The sequence below is a fragment of the Sphaeramia orbicularis genome, chromosome 17 (assembly GCF_902148855.1).
Source record: "Sphaeramia orbicularis chromosome 17, fSphaOr1.1, whole genome shotgun sequence".
NCBI classification, from domain to species: Eukaryota; Metazoa; Chordata; class Actinopteri; order Kurtiformes; family Apogonidae; genus Sphaeramia; species Sphaeramia orbicularis.
In genome coordinates, this window is record NC_043973.1 from 39,286,581 (window position 1) to 39,313,086 (window position 26,506).

General features: G+C 35.9%; 1 pseudogene; it reads left to right on the forward strand.

Annotated features, from left to right (window-relative positions):
* LOC115437406 (vertebrate ancient opsin-like) overlaps positions 1-26,506 on the forward strand; it is a 145,183-nt pseudogene that overhangs the window by 18,005 nt on the left and 100,672 nt on the right.

Consider the following 26,506-nt stretch of genomic DNA (forward strand, 5'->3'; position numbering starts at 1 on the left):
ATTGGACACTCCAAATTTGGCTGTTTTCCAAACGGAACATTGTCCAATTTGGTAATGTAGGATATAAAAGTTGAGCTGCATGATTTACGGAAACATCCATAATTATCAAATAAAAAGGCCAAGATTACTCCTTTAGAAATATAAAGTCAAATATAAAGTTAACTCAAGCATAGAAACATAAAAACCTAAAATACAAGCTGAGTTTCCACATTATCCAACAAGTATTCTGGGCACAAACATGTCCATGTGCAATTGGGGGCCCTTGGGTCAGCTTTTTTATCTTAAATTTCACCTACAGACCCCATAAATAACATTACATTTTACCTAAACAGAGTAAATATAGGAAAAATGCAGTCCATATTGTATTGACATCAGTGCCTCCGACAATACTAAACAGTACTCTTGTACTGCAGGTCCTCAAGTATCTGTTTACTGCAGTATTTTCAATAACTTAATACTAAAATCAAAATTAATATGCATATATTTTGGCCTCCAATGTACTGATATCTACTAGTCCTCTTTGAATGCTCATACACTCCTACATAGAGTTAAAATAAATGAGTCAAGTCATTAGATTCAATAGTTATTTTTCATTTTGCAGTGAGGTACAATGGCCTCCATAATGAAACATAATGATTCCATATATGATCTATGTGCCTTAGAACTTTTACATTTCCCCATGGTGGGATCAATGAAGTCTTATCTTATCTTATCTTATCCATTAAAACACTGAAGAAACGTAGAAAATAACCTGACCACTAAGCCAGTTTGGCCAGGGGCCCATCAAACATTCATGGCCAGGGGTCTGTGAAATATTGATCCAGGCTTAAAGATGAGGGTCCAAACCCAATTCACCCCACCCCCTCTTACCCCTACCCCTTGAAACAGAGTTGCAAGGAGAAGGGGTGGAAACATTCCCCTATGAAATGGGACAACCCTTCAAGACCTGTTATGTCATCAGCAGTCATGATGCCGCTATAAACTATGTTTATATAACAACTTTGTTTGTGAAAGAATTCCCCATGCCTTCAGCAGCTGTAACCGTCTCTGTTGCATGGGCTTTGGGGATCTATTTGCAGCTATCAACTGCACACCGCAGAAATGTAGTCGATAACACATTGAAGGGGCATTAAACGGACAATCAAGTTATTTACAAGGAAAACACATACATTTGTGTGTTTCTTTCATCACACTGTTGCACTTTTTTACTGTGTTTACCTCCATCTTGCCAATGATTCGAACAGAATTATGGGAAATTTGTCATGCCCCTCTGTTTGCAGTGTGGTCCTAAAAATCTGTTTCAAGGACCAAACAGCCCTCCCCCTTAGCCCTTCCCCTCTGACTTATTGCGAATCAGGACAACACTACCCCTACACCTTTTATGCTTTTATGTTTTTTTGTGATAGGTAAAAAACACATTTTGTCTTTTAATTCTACTTTCTTTTTAATCAAACTTATTCTTAGCTACTAATACTCTGTATTTATTTATTAATTTATTGTTGATGTGGTTTGACTGGTTTTGTGGAGTGGTGACCATAGTTTGTATTTTGAATTTCCCCTTTGGGATTAATAAAGTATATCTACCTACCTACCTACCTACCTTCACATGAACATGCAAAATGTAGGGGTGGGGGGGCAAGGGGTGAATTGGGACTGGGCCAAGATCTTCACCAAATCCAAAATACCATGATTTTTTCCTATTTTTTCTCAAAGATGCTGAATTTGTAGCTCTCTATCAGCAGCTGAAAAATGCAAAGAAGTGAGCTTCAGCTACTTTTACTTATTTTGTTATGGTCTCTCTCTCTGTCTCTCTCTCTCTCTCTCTCTCTCTCTCTCTCTCTCTCTCTCTCTATATATATATATATATATATATATATATATATATATAATGCTATCATTAATCATATTGTGCACAGCTGCAGGGAAATGGGAATATTACAGGGATATTCATGCAAATATGCTGGACTACTTTAAGGGGAAGGAGAGTCACATTTTTGTGCATATAAGTGTAGTCACTAAGGGGAAGGGGTGAATGAGTGGACAGAAGAAGATTACCCAAAGTGCATCATCATGTAAAAATAAATAAATAATTGCCTCAAACGTACTCTGCAATGCTCCAATAAAATGCACCACATAAACTTTACGAACATGTTGTTTATGGTTATGACACAAACTTTAAATGTCTGAGAAAGTGATTTAGCGAGGTCAAAATGGAACATGTAGTACCTTTGAAGGAAAGCAGTAGGCTTGTAGAGTTTAATAACTTCTATTACCCCCCAAAAGTTTTGATATATAATAATGTATATAATAACGCGCCTTGCATGGTGTCATTACGTCAATGTGAGCTGATTCAGCAAATGTTGAGAATATCTCTGTGCCCGAGTTACATTATTAAGGGTAGTGTACCACATCTTCACATTCTGTAAGAGCAGAAGCGGCGACAGTGAAAATAAATTCCACAAAAGCCTCGAGACACTGGAGATGACTGTAAATCAAATAAGCAACTGAAGACAATATTGACTGCTGCAATTTCAACACCATAAGAGACAGTAGTTTTGGCTTTACGATGACAGGTGTGCCAGAGCGTTTCCTCTATGATGTTTGCTTCTGCACAATGTTTGTCCTGTGTTATGAAAGTTAAAAAGTATGTGGAGACATCTGCAGAAGGAAAAAATAACACCTCAGCACTGATATATGCAGTTGTTTAACCCATAAAGACCCATTGCTACTTTTCTGGCGGTTTCCAAATGCATTTTTCACTGTTTTTAACCTTTCTTAAGTGATTTATCACCATTTATCATTATATTATCCTCTGAATTTTGCATTTTTCACTGTACATCATGTATTTTCCTATATTTAATTTAGATGCTCATGAAAACTCACATTAATTCAAAGGTTATTATATCAGAAACAGAGACAGCTATTTTACTTTTTCAGAAAAATATATCATTAACTGAACATAAACCAATTGTGTCCATCCACTGTCACTGATCCGAATTCTAAACATCCTAAATTTAAAGGTTATTATATCAAAACAGAGAAAACTCAAGAAAAAGTGACTTTTTCAGCAAAGATAGCAATAACTGAATGTAAAAACAAGCATTTCCATCCACTGTCATTGATCCAACTCCATGGGTTTTACTGGTGAATCAGTGTTGTAGAAGATGAAGGTGTTTCCATGGTAACTACGGAGCCTCTGAGCGTCCAAATGGGTCATATCTGATGACCATGAAAAGATAAATAACTGTATTTTACACCAATTATTTACATGTATTGATAGGATTAGTGGATAAACAGATATTAAATTAGCTGGGTTTCCGTTATCCTCAGAAATGTGCAAAATGTAAAATGTGCAATAGAAAACCAGACTGATCTCATAAAATTGTGTTGTGTCATGCCAGTTCTTATGACATTTGGCATGCTATATGTCTGCATTTTCATCCTTTCACGTGTTATTCAACGCCATTTGATCACGTGTCAATTTATGCCAAGATCTCTGGTTTACATATCTGTAACTGCTAACCCTGAACCTAACTCTAACCCTAAACCTAATCATATGGTATTTGACGCAGTGTGGATATACATGCAGAAAGCTTATAATGCGTACAAATGACATGCCAATTAAAAGTGGTGAGTATATTTACGTAATTCATGATATCATGTTATTGGGAACGGAAACACCGAAATGTTGCAAAAACTGTCAAAGATCGCAAAAAAGTTTTTACACTCTCATGAGGTGGTTTTTGAGATGTTTCGATATAGAAGTATAACACAAAAGTGTAATGGAAACACATTTTGCACGTTTTCATCCATCTGTGCATGGTGGTTTTACTCAGGCCAACGTCGCACCTATGACCCTGTACTCAGAACAGGTGGTTCTACAGTCGTGGAAAAAATTACACTGGTCAACAACAAATTTATTGTTTAAGTTTTTTGAGCTGATTTAGGATAATTTTGGTGTGCTGAATCCAAAAATCACATTAATTTTGCTCAATCAGGTCAACTTTCTGAACTATGCTACATATTGGCTTTTTAACATTTTTGCTTACATTTATGGGCATTTTCACATCATATGATACAAAATTCTTTCATATTTCTTGCAATAAACCAGTTCTGAAGATTTTACTTTTGCCAATTTATGATTAATGTTTTTTTTTTAATATTACAGGTGAATGAAATGGCTTCGACTAGAAGATCTTGCAAAAATAAGCCTGGCGTATTCTGCTACATCTGCGGTGAATACACCATTGTATCTAACAGGAATCTTGTTAGAAAATTATTTTTTTTCTCTTAAAACCTATTTTGGGTGAGAACGATATATAAAAAATCAACTGATAAAGTCACAAAAATGTAATCAATTTTGTGAGAAGATCAAATTTTTCAAAATCAAATTAGCAAAAAAACCTGACCTGATTGAGAAAAACAGATGTCATTTTTGGATTTAGCGGTGCAAAATGGTCCTAATTCAGTTGAAAAAACCCAGACAACTTGCAAAAAACATTTTTTTTGTTACCCAGTGTTATTAGACCATCAAAAGTCATCAAAAACTGTGATTATGCAATTAAGTACTAACTCCTGTGTGTATCATGTGGCTAAAACAGACAAAAAAGTAAACATGGAATGCCTAAAAGCACTGTTTTTGGCAGTACAATGCCATAAATATTGATGTAATTACTGAAGTGATTTTGGATATTATCTAGAAAACCATGGAAAATGGACAGATAAATTAAACTCTTATGAGCTATTTTTGTTGTTATCATTATATTTGTCCAAACAAATGTCCCTTTAGTTGTGCCAGGCATTAAAATGAACAAGAAATTAAAGAAAACAAGGGTGGTCTCATAATTTTTCCGCAACTGTAGTTTGTATCGGGTAATAGACACTGGCTTTTGTGTCGGAACTGCTTCCTTAGGGCATGACAAGTCTGGTGCCACGAGGTTCAATAACATCACACAGTTCATTAAAAGTTGCCCGGGTCATTCAGAAATTCCAGATCCACAACTCGTTGGTGAATTCCCGATGTACAATTCTCTCCCAGAAATCCATTCTGCATGGCCGCTGCCATAAATAAGTACTTTGCCTTGAGACGATTATACGTTCCCTTCTTCTTTAGTTTAAGACAGTCACTGCAAAAGCGGTAGATGAACCCACACTACAGTACCAACTGGGGCGCCGCTAGCAACTGTGGGCCCCATGAAAGGTAAACACTGTGGGCCCTTCATAAAATAAAGTATCTGTAAATTTGTCATCGGAGTGGAGGTATGTATGTGGTGTAGGGGTGGGAGCTATATACGTGGGGGTGCATTTCATAAGTGCCATAACTACCGTAAGTGGCGTGAAACCAAATGTGAAACGTAACTTTGGACATCCAACTCCCAGCTTCTACGCCTCTGTTTTACTCCGGAGCTTACTTAATTACTTAATTTTCACAACTTCTAACCTCTAACCTGGAAATTCAGTGCGTCCATCTTCCTTAAACAAGCGTCTTGCGAGAACAATACAGTATTTTACGAGAATTACGACAATGCCTCGAGTCAGGACTTTACCAGAACCACGCATCAGAAGCTGAACACTCTTCAATGGAAACACCTACAAGGACTTTGTCGAAATTGTAGAAATAGCGCTATTATTTTGCAAAAAACTGAAATGGAAACCCACACTGTAAATTATTTGGTTCTTACCAAAATTTAAAAAAACAAAACAAAACTTAGATTTAGAAGTGTTAGATAATTTGTTGTGTTTTAAGAGTTAGTTTCTTATTTTAAGTGCTCATACATTTGTAAACATGTTCCATGGGCAGTCATTTCACTTGTTTTCAGTACCTTTTCCCTCACATTTAGTGTTTTTATCTTGTTTTTAGACACCCCCTTTTTTTTTTTTTTACAGTGTAGCTACAGTTCAGATCAGTAGATGGTTTTGGTCACCAGTAGCTGTTGGGGTCTTTATGGGTTAAATACATCTGTTGTTAAAGCTTGAAGGAGTGCTTTGTGAACACTTTTCTGCCGTTGATCAGGCAGTTAGAAGAACATTTCCAACTTCAAACTCCTTTTCCCTACAGCTGAACCAGTCAACTGAAACCTGCAGCTGCTTTATGTACAGTTCCTCTGCAGCTGATGTTGGCCATTACCAGATTTTTTTACAACCTCTAATTCAAACGGCTCTTTTATAGCGGCTACAGCGATGAACCGTGAACTACGGCTATATCACACATCAATGCTATCACTGTATATCCATAAAACCAGCCTCTGAGTCTTTGTCAGTAGAGCGATGGTTTGATGAGTCACGACACACGCCGTTTGGTTTGTGCATTCATTCTAATAAAACCAGAGTACAGTTGGTGTTTTAATTCTGGTTGCATTTACAGTTCTTTCTATATGGTGGCATGAGGTGACCAATGTTTCTCCTGGGATTTTTGTTTGCTTTTTTTGGGGTTTTTCCTAAATACACACCGGCGGACACTGACCGAATGGAAGAATATGAGTGGAGACAGTATGGAAGGCAGATCTCTCCAGGGAAACCTTACATTTACACATGTACTCACACACAGAAATGCACACTCACAGTTTGCAGTAAAGGTCCCACAGCAATTTTTCCAGGATTACAACTTACTCAGACTATATGAGCATCATGTCTGCTCAGATGAACAATGACTCATGTCTGTGGTGAGCCAGTGCTTGTTTGCATTGGTATTCTTATGCTGTGTCTTCTCTGATAAATTGTTCAGCGGTCTAATGTATTACATTAGGGGTTCCCAAAGTGGGGTACTTGGAGGAAGCCCAGAGGGTACTTGACAGTTTTTTTGGAAAAAGACATTAAATAAGCCATCATGTACCGAATACAAATTAAGTATTGGGAATTTATACTGAAATATGAAACACAATAAATACATTCATATAATAGTTTTATTGTAAATCATCTTGTTTAGGCTTTGGTAACATTTTATATATTATTCAAAAGGAGTTTATTTGAGTAATTACCCCGCCCCCAAGAAGGGGAGGTGAGGGATATTGTTTTTGGTTCAGCTATATTGCTAGTTTATTTGTTAACACTCTAGCAACAAAACTACTGGTTGAATTCATTCCAAATTGGGTTTAGAAATTGCCAGTGACCCAGAATAGATCTGATTACATTTCAGGAAAAGTAGGTCAAAGTTAATTTTTTTTTACAAATTAAAAAAAAAAAAAAAAAAAAAAAAAAATTCTCCCATTTACTTATAACGGGTCTTTCTTAAGCAATTTATCACCATTTATTATTATAGTATCCTTTGCATTTTGCGATTTCTCAGTGAAAATCAGGTGTTTTCCTATATTTCATTTACTGATCATGTAGATGTTCGTAAAAACTCAGATTAACCCTGTAAAGCCTGAACCATTAAATCACTGACAGAAAATTCCAGTTCTTTGAAACTGGAGCCTTTAGTGGTCCTTCTGAACAACCAAAAAATTTTATTTTCAAATATCAATTTCCATGTATGAGTTTCAATTTTGTATAATATTTGATACATCGGGTCTCAATGCTCAAATATTAATTTTGAACAAAAAAAAACATAATATAACACAAACATGTCTAACAAAATGGTAATTCCTTTTCAAAATTGGCAAAATTCTGCCTCCTTCCTCATTAATGACAGTCTTGTAGTGTCACTGGTGAATGAATTCCTCCCCCCTGGTGGATTATCTGTGTATTGCATGTATCTAATTGTATACATCAGAGTTTTCAAGAAAAAAAAATACACTGATCATGTAGAGGGCTTCAAAACTCATGTATCAAATATGATACGTTAGGTGTTATAGGGTTAAGTAAATGTTGACATAATCTACAGGGCACAGGAAACATGTTATAGAAATTCAAACATAACAGAGACAACTAATACATTTATTATCATGTTAAAAGTCCCCTCTTCTTCTTCTTCCAAGTAATTTTAAGTATGGATGAGCCACCACTGATTTGTTAAAAATATTAACCTCATGCTTTCTTTGCAGACTTGGCATCTCTTTCTGAGTTAGACGAGGTCCATATTCTGCTCAACCTCGTCTTGAATTACTCCCATACACATAAATAATCCTTTAGTCACAGTGTGATCATTAGCTCTGCTTCATTGTTGACAACTGTAGCAGAACATGTGGATGATGCATGCTGATGACGTCATTCCAGCACTTTGGCTTGAATCACCATCTGAGATTCTGAGATATACATTAGGTTTTTCAAGAAAAAAAGATATCACACTGATCATGTATGTAGAGGGCTTCAAAACTCATGTATCAAATATGATACATTTGGCGTTATAGGGTTAACTTATTTTCCTCCCAATAGTTTTTGAAACAGTTTCCTTTACTTTGCTCCAGTTCTTTTGTCCGAGCTTGCACATTATCTATCTGCTGTCTGTTCCCTTTTCCCCAATTTTTTTTTTTTTTTACCCTTTGTCCTTCTTTAGTGGATTACATGAGTATGTGCGCTTTTTATCTTCTGCTAATTTAAATGGCTTACTGTTCTGCTCAGGGTTCTTCTCCCACTCATAATGCTATGATAACTAAAGGCTATAGTGCTCTTGTCAGTTCACGTTAGGTAACGCCAGCGGGGACAGATAAAAGTAGTCAAACAACTCGTTGACAAAAAGCTGAAACAGTTCAACTCCCACATCTAATAACAGGGTGCTCGATGGTGCAGTCCACAAACTGAAGGAAGTTTGGGTCCGGTTCTCTTTTTACTCTGGTTTGTGTCACATATGGGGACATCTGCGTCATTATATTATTACAGTTTTGCAATTTGCATGATTTTTTATTTCCTACTTCAGTGTGACTTACCTACACATTAGCTTTGGCTGGTTGCCAATAGGAGAATTTACAAACTATCGGTATCAGCTGCAGTGTTGGACACATTTCAGAACTGAATTGAACAGCATAAAGTTTGTATCTGTTTTATCTTTTTTATTTCTCTCATGCCTATACTTTTCATTGCTGTAATGCTTTTAATGTTTTATGTAAAGCTCTTTGAATTGTCTTGTACATGAAATGTGCTATATAAATAAACCTGCCTTGCCTTGAGAATGACCCCTGAATTCAAATTCAATTCTTGAATTTGAAATGAGATTACAAACAGGACGTGGAATCGCAATTCAAATTCAAATTCAAATTGCAGGAAGTAGCATTGAAATTCCATGAAATTCAAAGAAATTCATAATACATAATTAATCTGTTTTTAACAATGAAGCTTTACAGCATATATTAAATATGATAACAACATGAATTTCATACAGATATTATTGTATGGACCTTATTTACACAATACTTTATTATAGTAAATAGGCCTATTTTTTTTATTTTTATTATTATTATTGTTTTGTCTTTTAACCACAGATTAACAATAAAAACATACTCCATAAAACAGATAATTAAAAGTGTAATAACTTTCAAATTGTGGAAAATGATAGGACAGCACTTCATTTCCCAGAATACCTTGCTATATCCAAGTCTTCAAAATGGTTGTATGTTCATATCTGGTCATACCGGCTTCCTCTGCACCTGTTGACAGGATATTTAGTGTTACAGGCAAGATATTGGCTTAGAGTCTGGTTTCGATCGACTCGATATGTGAAGTGTCATGAGATAACTTTTGTTATAATTTGGTGCTATGTAAACAAAATGTGATTGATTGATTGATTGATTGATTGATAGATATTCAGACCAGAACAATGGCGCCTCAATGACAAAGCATTTGAGGAACTGTCGACCATTAGATGCCACAACGTTACCCTGTAAAATACTTTAATAAAGGATAATTGCATTTACCAAAATATTGTTTCATTTGATTACTTTGAAACGAAGATACTGCTAATTATTCAGCATTAAGGGAAAGAATGCTTAATGTTAGTGTCTGTGCTTCCATTTAGAAGAAACATGTTTGTTAAAAGTATTACATTCTCACTGATATGTAATCAGAATGAATTTCTCTGAATTGCATTGAATTCAATTCCACTTCCTGTAATTCAAATTCGTTCAACCACTAACGAACGTAAGAGGTTGAATGGGACAGAGCAGCACGGACAACAACCTGGAGGGGGGTGGGGCTTGAAGTGGCTCATTTGCATTTAAAGGGCCAACGCTCAAAACGACCTATCTGGTGTCATTACTCAGAAATAGGGTTGAAGATGGACCTGTGGAGTTGAATTAATGAAGAATTCAGACCCAAGCAGAGCATTTACAGTTTATGTAGACCACAGGGAAATGTTTTAAAATGCATAATTCCATTTACAAAAGCAAAACACCGCTCCTTTAACCCCCGAGGACCCAAACAACTACAGGAGAACAAAAGCATCTACTGATTTAAAACATTTAATACATTTTGAAGCACAGTTCATATCAATACATTGAAATAATTCAGGTAAAATGGAGTTTCTCAGCTTTTCATTATTATTATCATGACCACCGAGATTTTTTTCCAACTCCAACTTACCGATGAATTACTTTAGGTTTGATATTGAGGGAGAGAGGCTTATGTATTGATTCCTTTTCTCATGTACTTGCCCATTAATTTGACTTAAATGTTAAACAATTTTTCCCATTTCTGGGTGAAAAAACAAACAAAGATTAATTTCCAACTGTGTCCCATTCTTCTTGGTGATATTGCCATTATTTTTTTTCACTTAGAAACTATCGATATTACATTGGCCCTTAAAAACCCACTATCTTTCGACCTCTAGTAGTTGTATAAGAGATTATATTACTGTTCATATTACTCTATGAGTGGGGGCAAAGGGCTCATACTCATAATATACAGGAGTATATGGGCTTGCTGGTGCGTGCTTGTACAATAAGTGGTCACCGTTAGTGTGTCATCTCTTTTTATTGCACCTTCTCTATAAGGGGAAATTGAGGTCTTTATCAGGGCGGAGGACAGACGCTGTGAGAGGTGAGTTTGTTCCCCCTTAGGTATTTTTATCAGGAAACATCTTACGGATATGTGCTCTACAGCTCTGCTTAGTATGGCCCTGTGTGGAAAATCAAATGAATTCTGTCATTTTTATTATTATATAGTATGAGGTTATAAGATGATCAAATGTTCACTGCGTACAAGCGGTGACGGTGATAGCCGGAGGTACAGAGAAATGGATATTTTGTTTAAGGATAGAATGTTGAGTGAGGACACAAGCTGGAAAAAACGTTAGGTGTTACTGTTATGAATGTAAGCTTGGACTGTTTGGTGAAAGCTTCGATAAATATAGCTTTTATCTTTCACCATACCGGAATTAAAGTGGTGCTATGTCGAATTGATATTTCAAAACTTCACCAGCAGGGGGGAGTCAAGTACCAGAACACACTTATGACTACCACCAAGGAATAAATGCTCTGTATCTAGAGACTATATCATTAAATCAGTAAAGCTTATTGTTTACAGGTATTTGTATTATAGTATCAAGTTTTTATCAAACTAAAACTCATAGATGCTTATTCTGACAGTTGGTCAAAATAACATTGTCTTATAATCTTCACGTGTTGCGTCAGCTGATAGTTTACATTATAGCTCTGTTAGCTTAGCTCTGTTTTTAGACAGAAAACAGCCACAGTAAAACCACCAATCACTTCAGTTTTCTGTATGGTTTGTGTTGTCAGTAGTTGCTGGGGTGCCGCTAGCAATTGTGGCCCCTTCATAAAATTCAGTGTGTGTGTGTGTGTGTGTGTGGGGGGTATGTACGTGGGGTAGGGGCAGCAGTTATATATGTGGGGGTGCGGTCCATAATTAACGTAACTAACGCTGCTGTGAAATGAAAGTGAAACTTAACATGCTTTCAACATCCGAGTCCTGGCTTCTATGCCTCTATTATACAGCGGATCTTACACAAAATTTTCACAACTTCTAGCCTGTATCCACTGGACCCCTCCACTGCTTTATGGGCCCCCCAGAAATGCTGGGCACCGTTAAGTTGTCACATTCACCCCGCCTTTACAGTGCTCCAAAATAGCCAAACTAAAGATCTGTTTGGAATCCAACAAACAAGGTCAGAACTGTCACAGTTTAGTCTGAACCATGATCAACACATGGCAACTTAGCAAAGATAATAACATCCCATAACAACTTTATACCTTCATAATCCTCAGTCAAACTCACCTGTGTAGAAAAAACGCTGCTATTTCAGCATCAATTTTCAATTTTCATTTACATCTGTGTCCAGTGGTGGAAACAACAGTGCTTCTAGCTTTTATCTCTTTTGACTCTAAAGGTTGTTTCTTAATGGTTCTCATCACATCTGGTCAGTTTCTGATGCTTTGGTCAAAGGACCCATGCTGTTCAGGTATTTTCCTATATTTAATTCACTGATCATGTAGATGTTCCTAAAAACTCAGATTAACGCTGTAAAGCCTGAACCATTAAATCATTGACAGAAAATTCCAGTTCTTTGAAACTGGAGCCTTTATTGGTCCTTCTGAACAACCAAAACTTTTTTTTTTCAAATATCACTTTCCATGTATGAGTTTCATTTTTGTATCATATTTGATACATCGGGTCTCAATGCTCAAATAATATTATTTTTGAACAAAAACATAATATAACACAAACATGTCTTAACAAATTGGTAATTCCTTTTCAAAATGGTCAAAGTTCTTCCTCCTTCCTCATTAATGACAGTCTTGTAGTGTCACTCAGTGGAAAGGCCTCTGGTAAACGAATTCCTCCCCCCGGTGGATAATCTGTGTATTACATGTATCTAATTGTATACATCAGGTTTTTCAAGAATAAAAATATCACACTGATCATGTACACGGTTTCAAGTTTCATGTATCAATTACAATACGTTTGGTGTTAAAGGGTTAAAAGTGAATGTTATTATATCAGAAACAGAGAAAACTTAAGAAAAAGTGAATTTTTCAGTGAAGATAGTAATAGTTGAACGTAAAATCAAGTGTGTCCACCCACTGTCATTGATCCAACTCCATTGGTTTTACTGGTGAATCAATATTGTAGAATATGAAGGTGTTTCCATGGTAACTACGGAGCCTCTGAACATCCAAATGGGTCATATCTGATGAGCATGAAAAGATGACAAACTGTATTTTACACCAATTATTTGCATGTATTGATAGGATTAATGGATCAGCAGGTATGAAACAGTTTAGATCAGTAGATGTTCTTGGTCGCCGGTGGCTGTTTGGGTCTTTATGGGTTAAAGTGGTCTGGAAGTAAACCAAATCTCTGCATGTTCTCAGGATTTTAGCTGATTGTAGCTGTTTTCATGGAGGTAGGGGGTTGAATATGTGACAACTTTAATTACCAATTGCTGTTAAGGACTCCATCAAAGGCGACTCTACTGCTACGGTCGGTGCATCGTTAACAAACACAACAGGGCAGCTCTCATATCTGTGATATTCTGGCTTCCCTCTGGGTCATCTATATTTATATTTAATGTTTTTATTTGGGCAGAGAGGACACAGCTGCAGGAAGAAAGTGTGTATTTTTAAATTCTGTTTTTTTTCCTCCCTAGCTTTACACCTCAGGCAGCTTCGACTGTGTATGAAATACAATCTTTTGGCCTGAAGGCAGCAAAATTCCCAACAATCCTTTTTTTCTTTCTTTTTTTTTTTATCTTAAAGCCACTGGTGGGCTGAGTGACCCTAGAATATAATGTTTTATTCCCAAAGCTTCAGATTTTTTTTTTTTTTTTTCTCCTGGCTAAACTCACAAACTAGGGCTGCATGATGTTGGAAAAAACTGACATTCAGACATTTTTTTTAGCACGGCGATATATATTGTGATATGAAAAACTAGTCAGGAGGATATAATAGCTGTGTGGTGCTGATGTAAATGGTCAAACAAATTAGTTGTGTTTCCTCTCGTTGTGGCAACAGGTACAAGAGAGTATCGACACAGAACACGTGTTTCAATATCATCCTTTCAATATCATCATTTTTTATCTTGTACTGTCTTTTATGTATTTTTATGCTGAGCTTTTGTAACTCGTTTTCCAATGCAGTTTTTCTGCAAATGGAAAATAAACTGATTTTGATTCCTTCTTATAACCGAATTCCAAATAACTGATGTTGCTTTTCCTTTTGGCACCAAATCTTTGTTTTTGGTGATTTTCTCTTGCTTGCTGCTAATTTTTCAATATTATTACCAGCGACTCACTCCATGTGCAGGGGGCGTGGTCTGCTTTGCCAAACTGATTAAGAATGATTGTGATTGGTGGATCGCTGTGCGCAGTGTGTCAGGTACCTGAGAACACGTCAAGTTAATTTGCCTCCTACATTGCAGGACCTGCAATGTAACTATTGCGCACACGTACATTGCAATGACGATGCTCGAACGATATATTGTGTACCTCTACCGTATGTCAAACGAAAAATTACAGTCGGACTTTCTGCAATGATAACTTTAAAAATAGTGAATCAATCAAAATTCAATTTCAGGGCATGAAATTATAACTTATTACCTACATTTTGCAGAAAACTTCATTCGATTTGCTTCAGTGGTCATGGAGAAATGGGGATCTTTGTAAAGCATGTCGGACGTCCCTTCCCTCCAAGTTTTGTAAGAAGAGACATTGTCCATTGTGTTCACGCCTTACAAATACGAAGTTGTTCATTGTGTTCTCGCACAAAAATATCTCTTTTGAAAAAGTCTCTGTTTGTTTCTTTTTATTTTCAACTAACGAAATGAATAATGAATTACATCAAAAAGGAAGCAGATTTCTGAGTTTTGCAAACATTGGTAAGGTGCGAAAATGAAGGATTAAAGAAAGATATTAAATTATTATTAACACAATGAATGCTCTCTAAGCAGGAGTTAGTTGCTGACCAACCAAACCGAATTTGCAGTTCGAGAAATGGTTAGGTAAGAATCAAAGTGAAATGCTTGTCAACAGATGTTAGCTTCTTAGGGAATGTGGAAGCCAATAATGTAATAACGACCCATAATGTAATAACGACCAGGACTTCAGGAGTATTATTACATTATTGGCCAGTTATTACATTATTGGCCTATTACATTTTAAAAATGGCCAATTTATGGGTTGTTATTATGTTGCAAAATGGTAACTGAGAGATCAATATGTCTCTCAACAACAAAACCTCACATGAGTGCAAACCATTGATATAATGTTATGCACAGAATTTGAATTCATTTGTTAGTTGCCCTGTCAGTTGTGTGCAAGAAATGAACCCATGACATACTTTACCAAGATCCACATTCCTCTGTGACCACTTAACCAAATTAAATGGGGTTTTCTGCAAGATGGAGGTAACAACTTACAGTTTCATACCTTGAAATAGCATTTAGATTGTTTAATTATTTTGAAAGTTATCAATGCACAAAGTCTGATTGTAATTTTTTTTTGGGACATACAGTACTACAAACCCCTCAGAGACTTTTAAAAAGTAAGTAATTATGTTATGTGGATTTGACAGTTATTACTGTCTTAGTCATCATACTGGTTGAACATTGATTGCCCTGCTGCAAATGTTGCTGATCAGCTTGGGAAAGCGTTCTGTATAAGCAGGGATAGGTGACATGTTTATATGAGCTGTAAAACACATGAAGCTGTAATGGCCTGCCTTTAAAAAAGCTCTTACTGCAAAATCAAAGACACATTTCCACGTACTGTGCATTACTTATGACGGGCTTACTGGCTGGTTTAAGAGCGCATCTGCCCATTTCCTGAAACACCATGTACCATGTGCAGTCATATAGCACATGTAGATAAGATCTGTGGCAAATACAGCCAATTGAAGCCATTTAACCCTGTAAAGCCTGAACCATTAAATCATTGACAGAAAATTCCAGTTCTTTGAAACTGGAGCCTTTAGTGGTCCTTCTGAACAACCAAAAAAAATGTTTTTCCAAATATCAATTTCCATTTATGAGTTTCAATATTGTATTATATTTGATACATCGGGTCTCAATGCTCAAATATTATTAATTTTGAATGAACAAAAACATAATATAACACATAGATGTTTTATGGATGTTTTGCGTTATTGCAAAAATGTAAAAAAAAAAAAAGATGTTAGAGCAAAAGAAGCGAAATCAATTTAAGCCTGAACCATTAAATCATTGACAGAAAATTCCAGTTTTTTGAAACTGGAGCCTTTATTGGTCCGTTTGAATAACCAAAAAATTTTTATTTTCAAATATCAATTTCCATGTATGAGTTTCAATATTGTATCATATTTGGTACATCAGGTCTCAATGCTCAAATATCATTAATTTTGAACAAACAAAAGATAAAATAACACAAACATGTCTAGCAAATTGGTAATTCCTTTTCAACATTGGCAAAATTCTGCCTCCTTTCCTCATTAATGACAGTTTTGTAGTGTCACTGGAAAGGCCTGTGGTGAATAAATTCCTCCCCCTGGTGGATTATCTGTGTATTGCATGTATCTAATTGTATACATCAAGTTTTTCAAGAAAAAAAATATCATACTCATCATGTAGAGGGCTTCAAAACTCATATATCAAATATGATATGTTTGGCATTATAGGGTTAACATGTATTATAGCAGGGCGGAATCACCACAGCGAGTACATTTTGTTCTTACCCAAAAGCCCTGCTGAACATTAAAGGTTTTGCACTAACACTTAACCTTATTAAAAATGAACCAAAGATGTGATGTTTAATATATAGGCTTATGTACAGTATATATCACAAAAAAAAGATCATCATCATTAACTTAACTCTAATTTCTTGCTTTGATGCCAGAGGAAAAGAGACACAGCTGCAGAAATGGTTAAGGCAATCACCCTCCACACTGATGATTTATTATTCAAAGTGATCCAATTCATCACTGCTATTCGATTTCCAGGTCCTCAGCTCATTAGACTTTCTTCCGTTTAGCCTTAGCAGCTAAGATGCCATCAGAAGCAGCACCTTGTGGATTACTCCTTTGATAGAGTGAGGTAACTTTCACACGGTTAAATACTGCATCTCAGTCGCTTTAACCCATAAAGACCCAGTGTTACTTTGGTGGCAGTTCCCAAATAAATGTTTCTATTTAACCTTTCTGAACTGATTTATAACCATTTATTCTAATATTATGTTCTGTATTTGGCATTTTTATGTATAAATCAGGTAATTTCCAATATTTGATCTACTGATGATGTAAATGTTCATAAAAGCTCAGATTAAAGTTGAAGATTATTATATTAAAAACAGAGAAAACTGAAGAAAACATCACTTTTTTAGTCAAATCTATCATTAACTGAACATAAAAACTAGTGTCTCCATCCACTGTCATTAATCCAACTCCATGGGTTTTACTGGTGAATCAATGTTGCAGAAGATGACAGTGTTTCCACAGTAACTACGGAGCCTCTGAACGTCCAAATGGGTCATATCTGATGACAATGAAAAGATGACAAACTGTATTTTACACCAATTATTTACATGTATCAATAATATTAGTGGATCAGCAGGTATTAAACACACTGCAAAAATCTAAATATTACTTAGTGTATTTTTCTTAATTCTTGTCAAAATATCTCATCACACTTAAAATAAGACATAATCACCTAAAGAGTAACTTTTCAGTGAGATATAAGAACTGATTTTTACATGCTAGATCTTGAAAATCTTATTTCAAGAAATCTTACCAAGATAATTTTCACTTGTTCCATTGGCAGATTTTTTTTTTTTTTTTGCTTAATTCAAGCAAAAAAATCTTGAATGAACCCGATAATGCCAAACATATCATATTTGGTACATGAGTTTTGAAGCTCTCTACGTGATCAGTGTGATATTGTTTGTCTTGTAAAATCTGATGTATACAATTAGATACATGCAATACACAGATAATCCACCAGGGGGAGGAATTCGTTCACCAGAGGCCTTTCCAGTGACACTACAAGACTGTCATTAATGAGGAAGGAGGCAGAACTTTGCCAATTTTGAAAAGAAATTACCAATTTGTTAGACATGATTGTGTTATGTTTTTGTTTGTTCAAAAATAATATCTGAGCACTGAGACCTGATATATCAAATATGATGTAAAATGAAACTCATACATGGAAATCGAAAAAAAAAAATTGTTTGGTTGTTCAGAAGGACTAATAAAGGCTCCAGTTTCATAGAACTGGAATTTTCTGTCAATGATTTAATGGTTCAGGCTTTACAGGGTTAATCTGAGTTTTTAGAAAGATCTACATGATGAGTAAATTAAATATACGAAAACACCTGATTTTCACTGAAAAACCACAAAATGCAGAGGATAATATAATAAATGGTGATAAATTGCTTAAGAAGTTCTGTCAATGATTTAAAGTCAGCAAAAAAACCTGCCAGTGGAACAAGTACAAATTATCTTGGTAAGACTTCTTGAAATAAGATTTCAAGATCTATTGTCCAAAAATAAGTTCTCTTCCTCATTAATGACAGTCTTGTAGTGTCACTGGAAAGGCCTCTGGTGAACGAATTCCTCCCCCCTGGTGGATTATCTATGTATTGCATGTATCTAATTGTATACATCAGGTTTTTCAAGAAAAAAAAAATCACACAGATCATGTAGAGGGCTTCAAAACTCATGTATCAAATGTGATACATTTGGCGTTATAGGGTTAATTGTGAGTTTGTAAAAAGGGGGTGGGGTTCTATAAGTTATACGTCTTCCCACTCCTTTTTTAGCGCTGAAAATGGTGTTTGTCTGTGTTGTATTGTTCTTTGTTACCTGATGATTTTATGTGCTCGAAATAAAACTAAACCCTAAATAAGTTTACATTTTGCTTTTGCAGCAAACCTTAAAACAGTTGCTGTATCGTTTAAAGGTCACACATCATTTGAAAATCATTATGGAAATCATTCATTCATTCATTCATTCATTCTATCATTCCTCCCCCCTGGTGGATTATCTGTGTATTGCATGTATCTAATTGTATACATCAGGTTTGTCAAGAAAAAAAAAAAAAATCACACAGATCATGTAGAGGGCTTCAAAACTCACGTATCAAATATGATATGTTTGGCGTTATTGGGTTAATTCGAGATTTTTTTGCTTAACTGAAGCAAAAAAAATCGGCCAATGGAACAAGTGAAAATGATCTTGGTTAGCTTTCTTGAAATAAGATTTCCAAGATCTATTATCTAAAAATAAGTTCTTATGTCACACGGAAATGTTACTCTTTAGGTGATTATGTCTTATTTTAAGTGTGATGAGATATTTTGACTAGAAATGAGAAAAATACCCTTAGTAATATTTAGATTTTTGCAATGTGTTTAATACCTGCTACCTGCAGATTTGGATTTTTTCCAGTAGATGCTTTTGGTCGTCGGTGGATGTTTGGGTCTTTATGGGTTAAATAATCTAGATGAAAACAAAAAAAGAAGTCATGGAATCTGCATATTCACATGCATGGTGTACATCAGTGCGTCTGCGGTTAGATAACCAGCAGCTTCCTCCCTTCTCTCGACATCTTTACCCTTGGTCTGAATTCATTATGTGACTCGTATGTCTCTGTGGATATCTACCGATCCTCTCAAGTGCTACAATATTTCTCCTGCATCCTGTAGGCTATGTGGCACAGAGGTGGAGACGGAGTGAAGAGGGATATCGAGCAGAAGTGAAGGAGGCAGAGATGAAAGAGGGAGAGAAGGAGGGAGCGAGGGTGGGAGTGGATGACTGCGACTGTTAGGGTCCGAAATGTTCTGTTGGCTCTAATCGCACGTAGTGACCTTGTACTCGTCATGAGGTAATTTTATTGGTCACGATTTTTTTTTTTTACTTGCCTTTAGCCATTTGGTAATTTCATGACCGGCTATCTTATTACCCAAAAATAGGCAGAAAGTGCACTAGAGGGGAATGCCAATGCAAATTAACTGGTGCAGTTTCGATTAAGAAATTACACTTGTCCCTCCACCTACTTGGCTGTCGTGGACACAGGTACGGTGAGGAAGTTTCTCCAACTATTTTACTGGAAGTGGAACCTCCATTAAACACACTCCACTCGTTTCAATGGATGGAAGGCTGAGATATATAGACAGTCAAATCCCAGCCCTTATGATGTGCCCCATGGGAAATAACTTATATAAACAGACATTAATGGTGAGGGACAAATACAGTCTACTCTCGTTATACCGCCAACTTCCGTTCACGGCCAAATTGGCGGTATAGCGAAAATGGCGTTACAACGGGTTGCGTCCATAATGTGCATGTCTTTACTATATGATGTCTATGCTGCCTCCGTTAACCCGTTCTAATTGCGTTTCTAAATAAATCTTGATTCTGTTATGTTGTAAGGCAGGGATCGGCAACCTTTAACACTCAAAGAGCCATTTCGACCCGGTTTCCACGGAAAAGACAACACTGGGAGCCGCACCTCGGAGGTGCCACGGCGGCGCACCTCGGAGGTGCCACGGCGGCGCACCTCGGAGGTGCCGCGCCGCGCCACTGGCGGTATAACGGTCGGGAAATCAATGGTATAAGTGTTGTTTGTGCATGGAACTGGGCTGGCGGATGGCGATAAGCGGAAATGGCGGTACAACGGCGGGCGGTTTAACGAGAGTAGACTGTAGTTTGTGATGCTGTTTGAAATGTGTCATCATTTACACATATGGTGTTGTCAGTTTAAAGGAGTGATATTTTGCTTTTAAAATGGAATTAAGCATTTTAAAACATTTCCCTGTGGTCTACATAAGGCAAGGCAAGTTTATTTGTATAGCACATTTCAGCAAGGCAGTTCAAGGTGCTTCACACAGGACATTGAAATACAATGACAAGGGAAAAAGAAACACATTTAAAACATTATAAAAGAAACATGTAAAAGGTGATTAAAAACAGCAAGTAAGAAAACAACACATAAAACCCAAAAATATAAAAACACACACATATTAAAGTAAGAGTTGCAGTGCAGAGTTTGGAAGGAGAATATAAAATTTCAAAAGTCAAAAGCCTTTTAGTCAAAGGCAGCAGTGAACAGGTGAGTCTTTAACCTTGACTTAAAAGAACTCAGACTCTCAGCAGACCTGATATTTTCTGGTAGTTTGTTCCAGATATACGGAGCAGAGAAACTGAACACAGATTCTCCATGTTTAGTTCTGACTTTTGGAACACAGAGCACAACTGCACCAGATGACCTGAGTGGTCTGGATGGTTCATACTGGACTAGAAGGTCTCTGATGTATTTTGGACCTAAACCATTCAGCGCTGTATATGCTAGCAAGAGAATTTTAAAGTCTATTCTCCGAGAGACAGTCTACATGAACTGTAAATGCTATGCTTGGGTCTGAATTCTTCATAAATTCAACTCCACAGATCCATCTTCAACCCTATTTCTGAGTAATTACACCAGAAAGGTCGTTTTGAGCGCTGGCCCTTTAAATGCACATGAGCCACTTCAAGCTCCACCCCCTCTACGTTGTTGGCTGTGCTGCTCTGTCCCATTCAGCCACTTCCAGTGTAGGGCAAATTACTTTAAAAAAAATAATAATCATTAGTTATAGTTACTATTTACTTTCCCAAAAAAGTGATTGAATTAGTAACAGAATTACTCCCTCAGAAATGTAATTTGGTACCAGGGAAAGTAATTATTGTGTTACTTTTTTGAAAAACCTTCAAATATTAAAAGAAAAGTGATTGTTGAGCGTGTTTCATGGGCCAGTTGCATAGAGTCGAAAAGCAGAGAGGGTATACTTTCTTGAACTTTGTATTTACTGGAGTGTGAACACAATTAAAGACATCCCTGAAATAATAAAGCAGTGTCATCCTTTGTGGGTTCTACTCCCTCTCCTTCTTATCCTTTGGCAAATTTGAGTTAAGGAAGACAAGTGATCTAACTTTTGCATCTTGAGGCGACTTCTCTGATAATATTAGTCCTGTGTCAGAGAAAATACTCATTCAGATGGAACAGATGTTCCCTCTAAACAGAGTTTCTATACCATGACTTTGATAAAACTAGGATCCACCAGGGCTTGGCTTTTCCACCACAGAACGGGGTCTGCATTTATAGGAAGAAGATGCTCCTCCAGTTTATCCTACATCTCCACTTTTTTCAGTGACTCCTCCTGGATACAGCGGTAAATGTCTTCAGTCCAGTCAGTCGGACTCACTGATAACTCCTCCCCTAAATTAGCTGCACACATAGATGCGTTCAAGTGAATGGGGTGTGCTGCGGACAACTCACACTTGGAGATGTCATTAGTTGTTCAAGTGAAGGCAGCGTGGACAACTCAGACTCATGGGCCATACAGGTGAAGCATGAAGGCAGTGTGGGCAATTTGAATAGAAGAACGGCTTGCAACAAATCATAACATATATATTACAACTGAACTGAAGGGATATACAGGGTGGGGAAGCAAAATTTACAACGAACATTTTGTTGTTTTTTTCTCAGCAGGCACTACGTCAATTGTTTTGAAACCAAACATATATTGATGTCATAATCATACCTAACACTATTATCCATACCTTTTCACAAACTTTTTGCCCATATGAGTAATCAGGAAAGCAAACGTCAAAGAGTGTGTGATTTGCTGAATGCACTCGTCACACCAAAGGAGATTTCAAAACTAGTTGGAGTGTCCATAAAGACTGTTTATAATGTAAAGAAGAGAATGACTATGAGCAAAACTATTACGAGAAAGTCTGGAAGTGGAGGAAACAACAAAAAATGTACCAAAGCTTTTATTAAAGCTCTCAAATCCAAAATCAAACCAAAACACTTGCTGTCAACAAGTGTTCTTGTGTAAGATTTTAACGTCAAATCATATTTTACTGCATTTCTAACGGTCTTGTTGTCTACCTCAAGTTCAGTTGCCATTTTTCTCATGGATTTGGTTGGATCCTTTAGGATTTTGGATTTGAGCGCTTTAATAAAAGCTTTGGTACGTTTTTTGTTGCTTCCTCCACTTCCAGACTTTCTCATAATAGTTTTGCTCATAGTCATTCTCTTCTTTCCATTATAAACAGTCTTTATGGACACTCCAACTATTTTTGAAATCTCCTTTGGTGTGACGAGTGCATTCAGCAAATCACACACTCTTTGACGTTTGCTTTCCTGATTACTCATATGGGCAAAAGTTTCTGAAAAGGTATGGATAATAGTGTTAGGTATGATTATGACATCAATATATGTTTGGTTTCAAAACAATTGACGTAGTGCCTGCTGAGAAAAAACAACTAAATGTTCATTGTAAATTTTGCTTCCCCACCCTGTATACAGATAATGGCAGAATGTATTTGACAAATAATTCGACTGTACATAACCTTTCTATATTCTTGTACTGTTGAATAATTAATTCCTATAAATATCACTTATACAACCAAGAATAATTATTATAAAAGTTAATAGTGCATTTACATATTTTAGTCCTTTTGAGGTTTCATTTTATATTGATTTCATCTTTATATCTTTTTTAGCTTACCGGCCGACATGTCGTAAGCTATTGTCGTCATGTGGCGTCCGGCAGCGGCGTCTGTCGTCCGTTACAAAATTTTCAATCGTCTTCTTCTCCGAAACTACAATTCCGATTGACTTCAAACTTGGTATACAGCTTCTTTATGATGATGTCAACAAAAGTTAGTGAAATTATTTGGATCCGGATCTGATTCTGGATTTAGTGCCACTTTGAAAAATTTCCCCATTATAAGCGATAGGAAGTGGATCGATGCAATAACTCAGTAAATATAAATGATATCCAGTGTACATTTCTACAGTCCAGCCCTGATGGGGAGATGACCAAAACATAATGGCCACATGCTGATCAGGATCTTCTTCTGGATCCGGGAACTTAACATAACGTAACTTAACATGGGCTCTTATGGGGAAAACATTTCAATCGTCTTCTTCTCCAAAACTACGGTTCTGATTCACTTCAAACTTGGTATACAGCTTCTTTATGATGATGTCAACACAAGGTATTGCAATTATTTTGATCCGGATCTGATTCTGGATTTGGTGCGACTTTGAAAAATGTTTCCATTATAAGAGATAGGAAGTGGATTGATCCAATAAATCAGTATCAATGATATCAAGTTGGAATTTGAATTTTTTACAGATCTGATTGGAATATGAGCAAAACATGGACTATTTCTGTAATAGAATAAATACACAGAACTGGGTGATAATAAATGGCATCTGGATACATTTCCCAAAGCTTTTAATTTGGCCGGTAAGCTACAGGGCCATTGGTCCTATTTTTTCTACAAGTGATAGTTGTTTATTAAATCAGGATTGTTTAAGTTTAAGAGTTAGCTGAATAAAGGACACTGTTGATTGTGTTTAGAGTGAGAAACTGACTTTTGCCTGAAAATTTGCAGAGATTATTTGTTTTAGTATCACAGGATGAAAAACATAGAAGGAGGTTCAATTTTAAACAGCAAAGGGTTCGGACGAATGTGAAGCAAATGTGTTTGTGTTGTGGGTGTCAGGATGTGGAATTCTTTGGCAATCGAAGAGAGGAGCTGTACAAATATATACTTTTTTTTTTCAGTTTAAAAGGTTGTATAAGGAAAGAATAGAGAAGCTTTATAAAAGTATGGAATGATATAATTTTACTTATGGATTTTGGATCTGTTTTATTTTCATTGATTATCATGTAAACTGTTTACTGTAATATCTGTAACTGTAACGTATCTGATGTAAGCAGATGTTTGAAGAAAAGGGCAGGTATTATAAGTTTACTATATCCTGCTCCTTTCCAATCATTTAGATTGGAATGAATAAATAAAATGAAAATGAAATACTGAAATGTTGTAAACAGTTCGATAAAATAGAGTTCTTAAGCTTAAAAAAAAAAAAAAAAAAAAGCCTATTTGAGAGATGATAGGTGAAACTATAATTTTTGACACTGATGTGCACTTTAGCTTAATCTGGCCCATATTTAACTCCATACTTGTTTGGAAATGCAGATAATTGGTCAAAATCTTAATAGTGAGTCAGATTTTTCACATCGCAAAAACAAGTTCCTTCCTATCGGTTGTTTAGCAGACATAGGTTGTAGAACATTGATTAAATCTATTGCTACATTTTCTCATTTTTCATCTGGAACAGAATAAAAATGCACAGCATTGAGGCAACACCAGGTTTTTTTTCTGAATGAGCAGCTTTGCTAACACAAGTGTCACATTCTTACACTGTTTTTCTGAGGATGAAAAGCATTTCCAGTGGGAACTAGCTCTGACCGGCACCCGATACCTTCAGTGTGTAAGAATTAGTGAGATCAAATTGCAGAAATGAAAAACAATATCCATAATTCTGTTTTTGTTATCTTAGAAAGAGCCATTTATATCTACAAATGGATTAGGTTTCCTCCATGGAATGTGCCTTGGTGTAGTTCCAAACCTCCACTCCTCCTCCTTTTCTGTTTTAATAACACGTGGGATGCAGTATTCTAATACAGGGCCAGGGTCAAACCAGGATAAATATGATCTGAACTAAAACACCCAGAATGGGCAAGTTCTTAGCAGCCACTGCAGAGAAGGCTGAGCTGAGGAACATTCACTCTGTTTTAATCTGAAACTTCACCACCAGACGTCACTAAATGTTACACATCAAAGTGAATATCTAGTTATAATATAGAAGAACGCAGAAAATAAGGTATTATTGTGTATTGCCTATTTGTAATTGAATGAATGAATGAATAATTGAATGAATATTTTTTATTTTGATCATGTACAAAATACAAACATATAAAGAACATACAATTTACATAATTGGTAACTGAAAAAGGAAGAACAGGCTTATTTCTGCTTCTCCTACATCCATCTTTTGAATTACCTGAAGTTGCGGCAAAAAAAAAAACATTGACACAAATTAATCTACATTGCGTTTCTTAGTCACTTAGAGATTATTTGATCTTTATAGTCCTTGAAAATTTGACAAATTAAAGCTTTTTAAAACTCAACTGAGCTACACAATTTCAATTAATCATTTAATTGGTTCCGTAATTTGACACCTATAACAAAACACAGTGATATTTAACATTTGTTCTTACTTTACATGTTTCAAACATAAACAACCCTCTTCAATTATAATTCCCTTCTCTTAACTAAAAAAAAAAAAAGTGAATTCAAACAGGAAGACTTTCACTCTTAGCACAAATTTTTTTAAAAATATAAAATATCAGGAAATTTTAATACACCAGATCCTACAAAAAATGGAGTACTTGACTGAAGATAACCAGCTTTATTTATTATTACTCCAATAGCTTTTATTTTTGGAGTTTAAATATAGGGCTTATGTTAGTTTTATAAATTAATCAATTAACACAGGCAATCATTATAAGGAGATATTATCACATTTAGTTGTAATTGTATTTGTAGTAAATAATTAAAATGCATATAAATATTATAGATTATATTAAAAAAGGTTGATTGTATGTAAATCTGATTGTGTGTGAGTTGACAAAAAAGTGTATGTGAATGGTTTGCATGTTTGGTGTTATTGCAAAAATGTAAAAAAGAACAAAAAAAGTGGGAAGCGGAATCAATTTAACCCTGTAAAGCCTGAACCATTAAATCGCTGACAGAAAAGTCCACTTCTTTGGAACTGGAGCCTTTATTGGTCCTTCTGAACAATCAAAAATTTT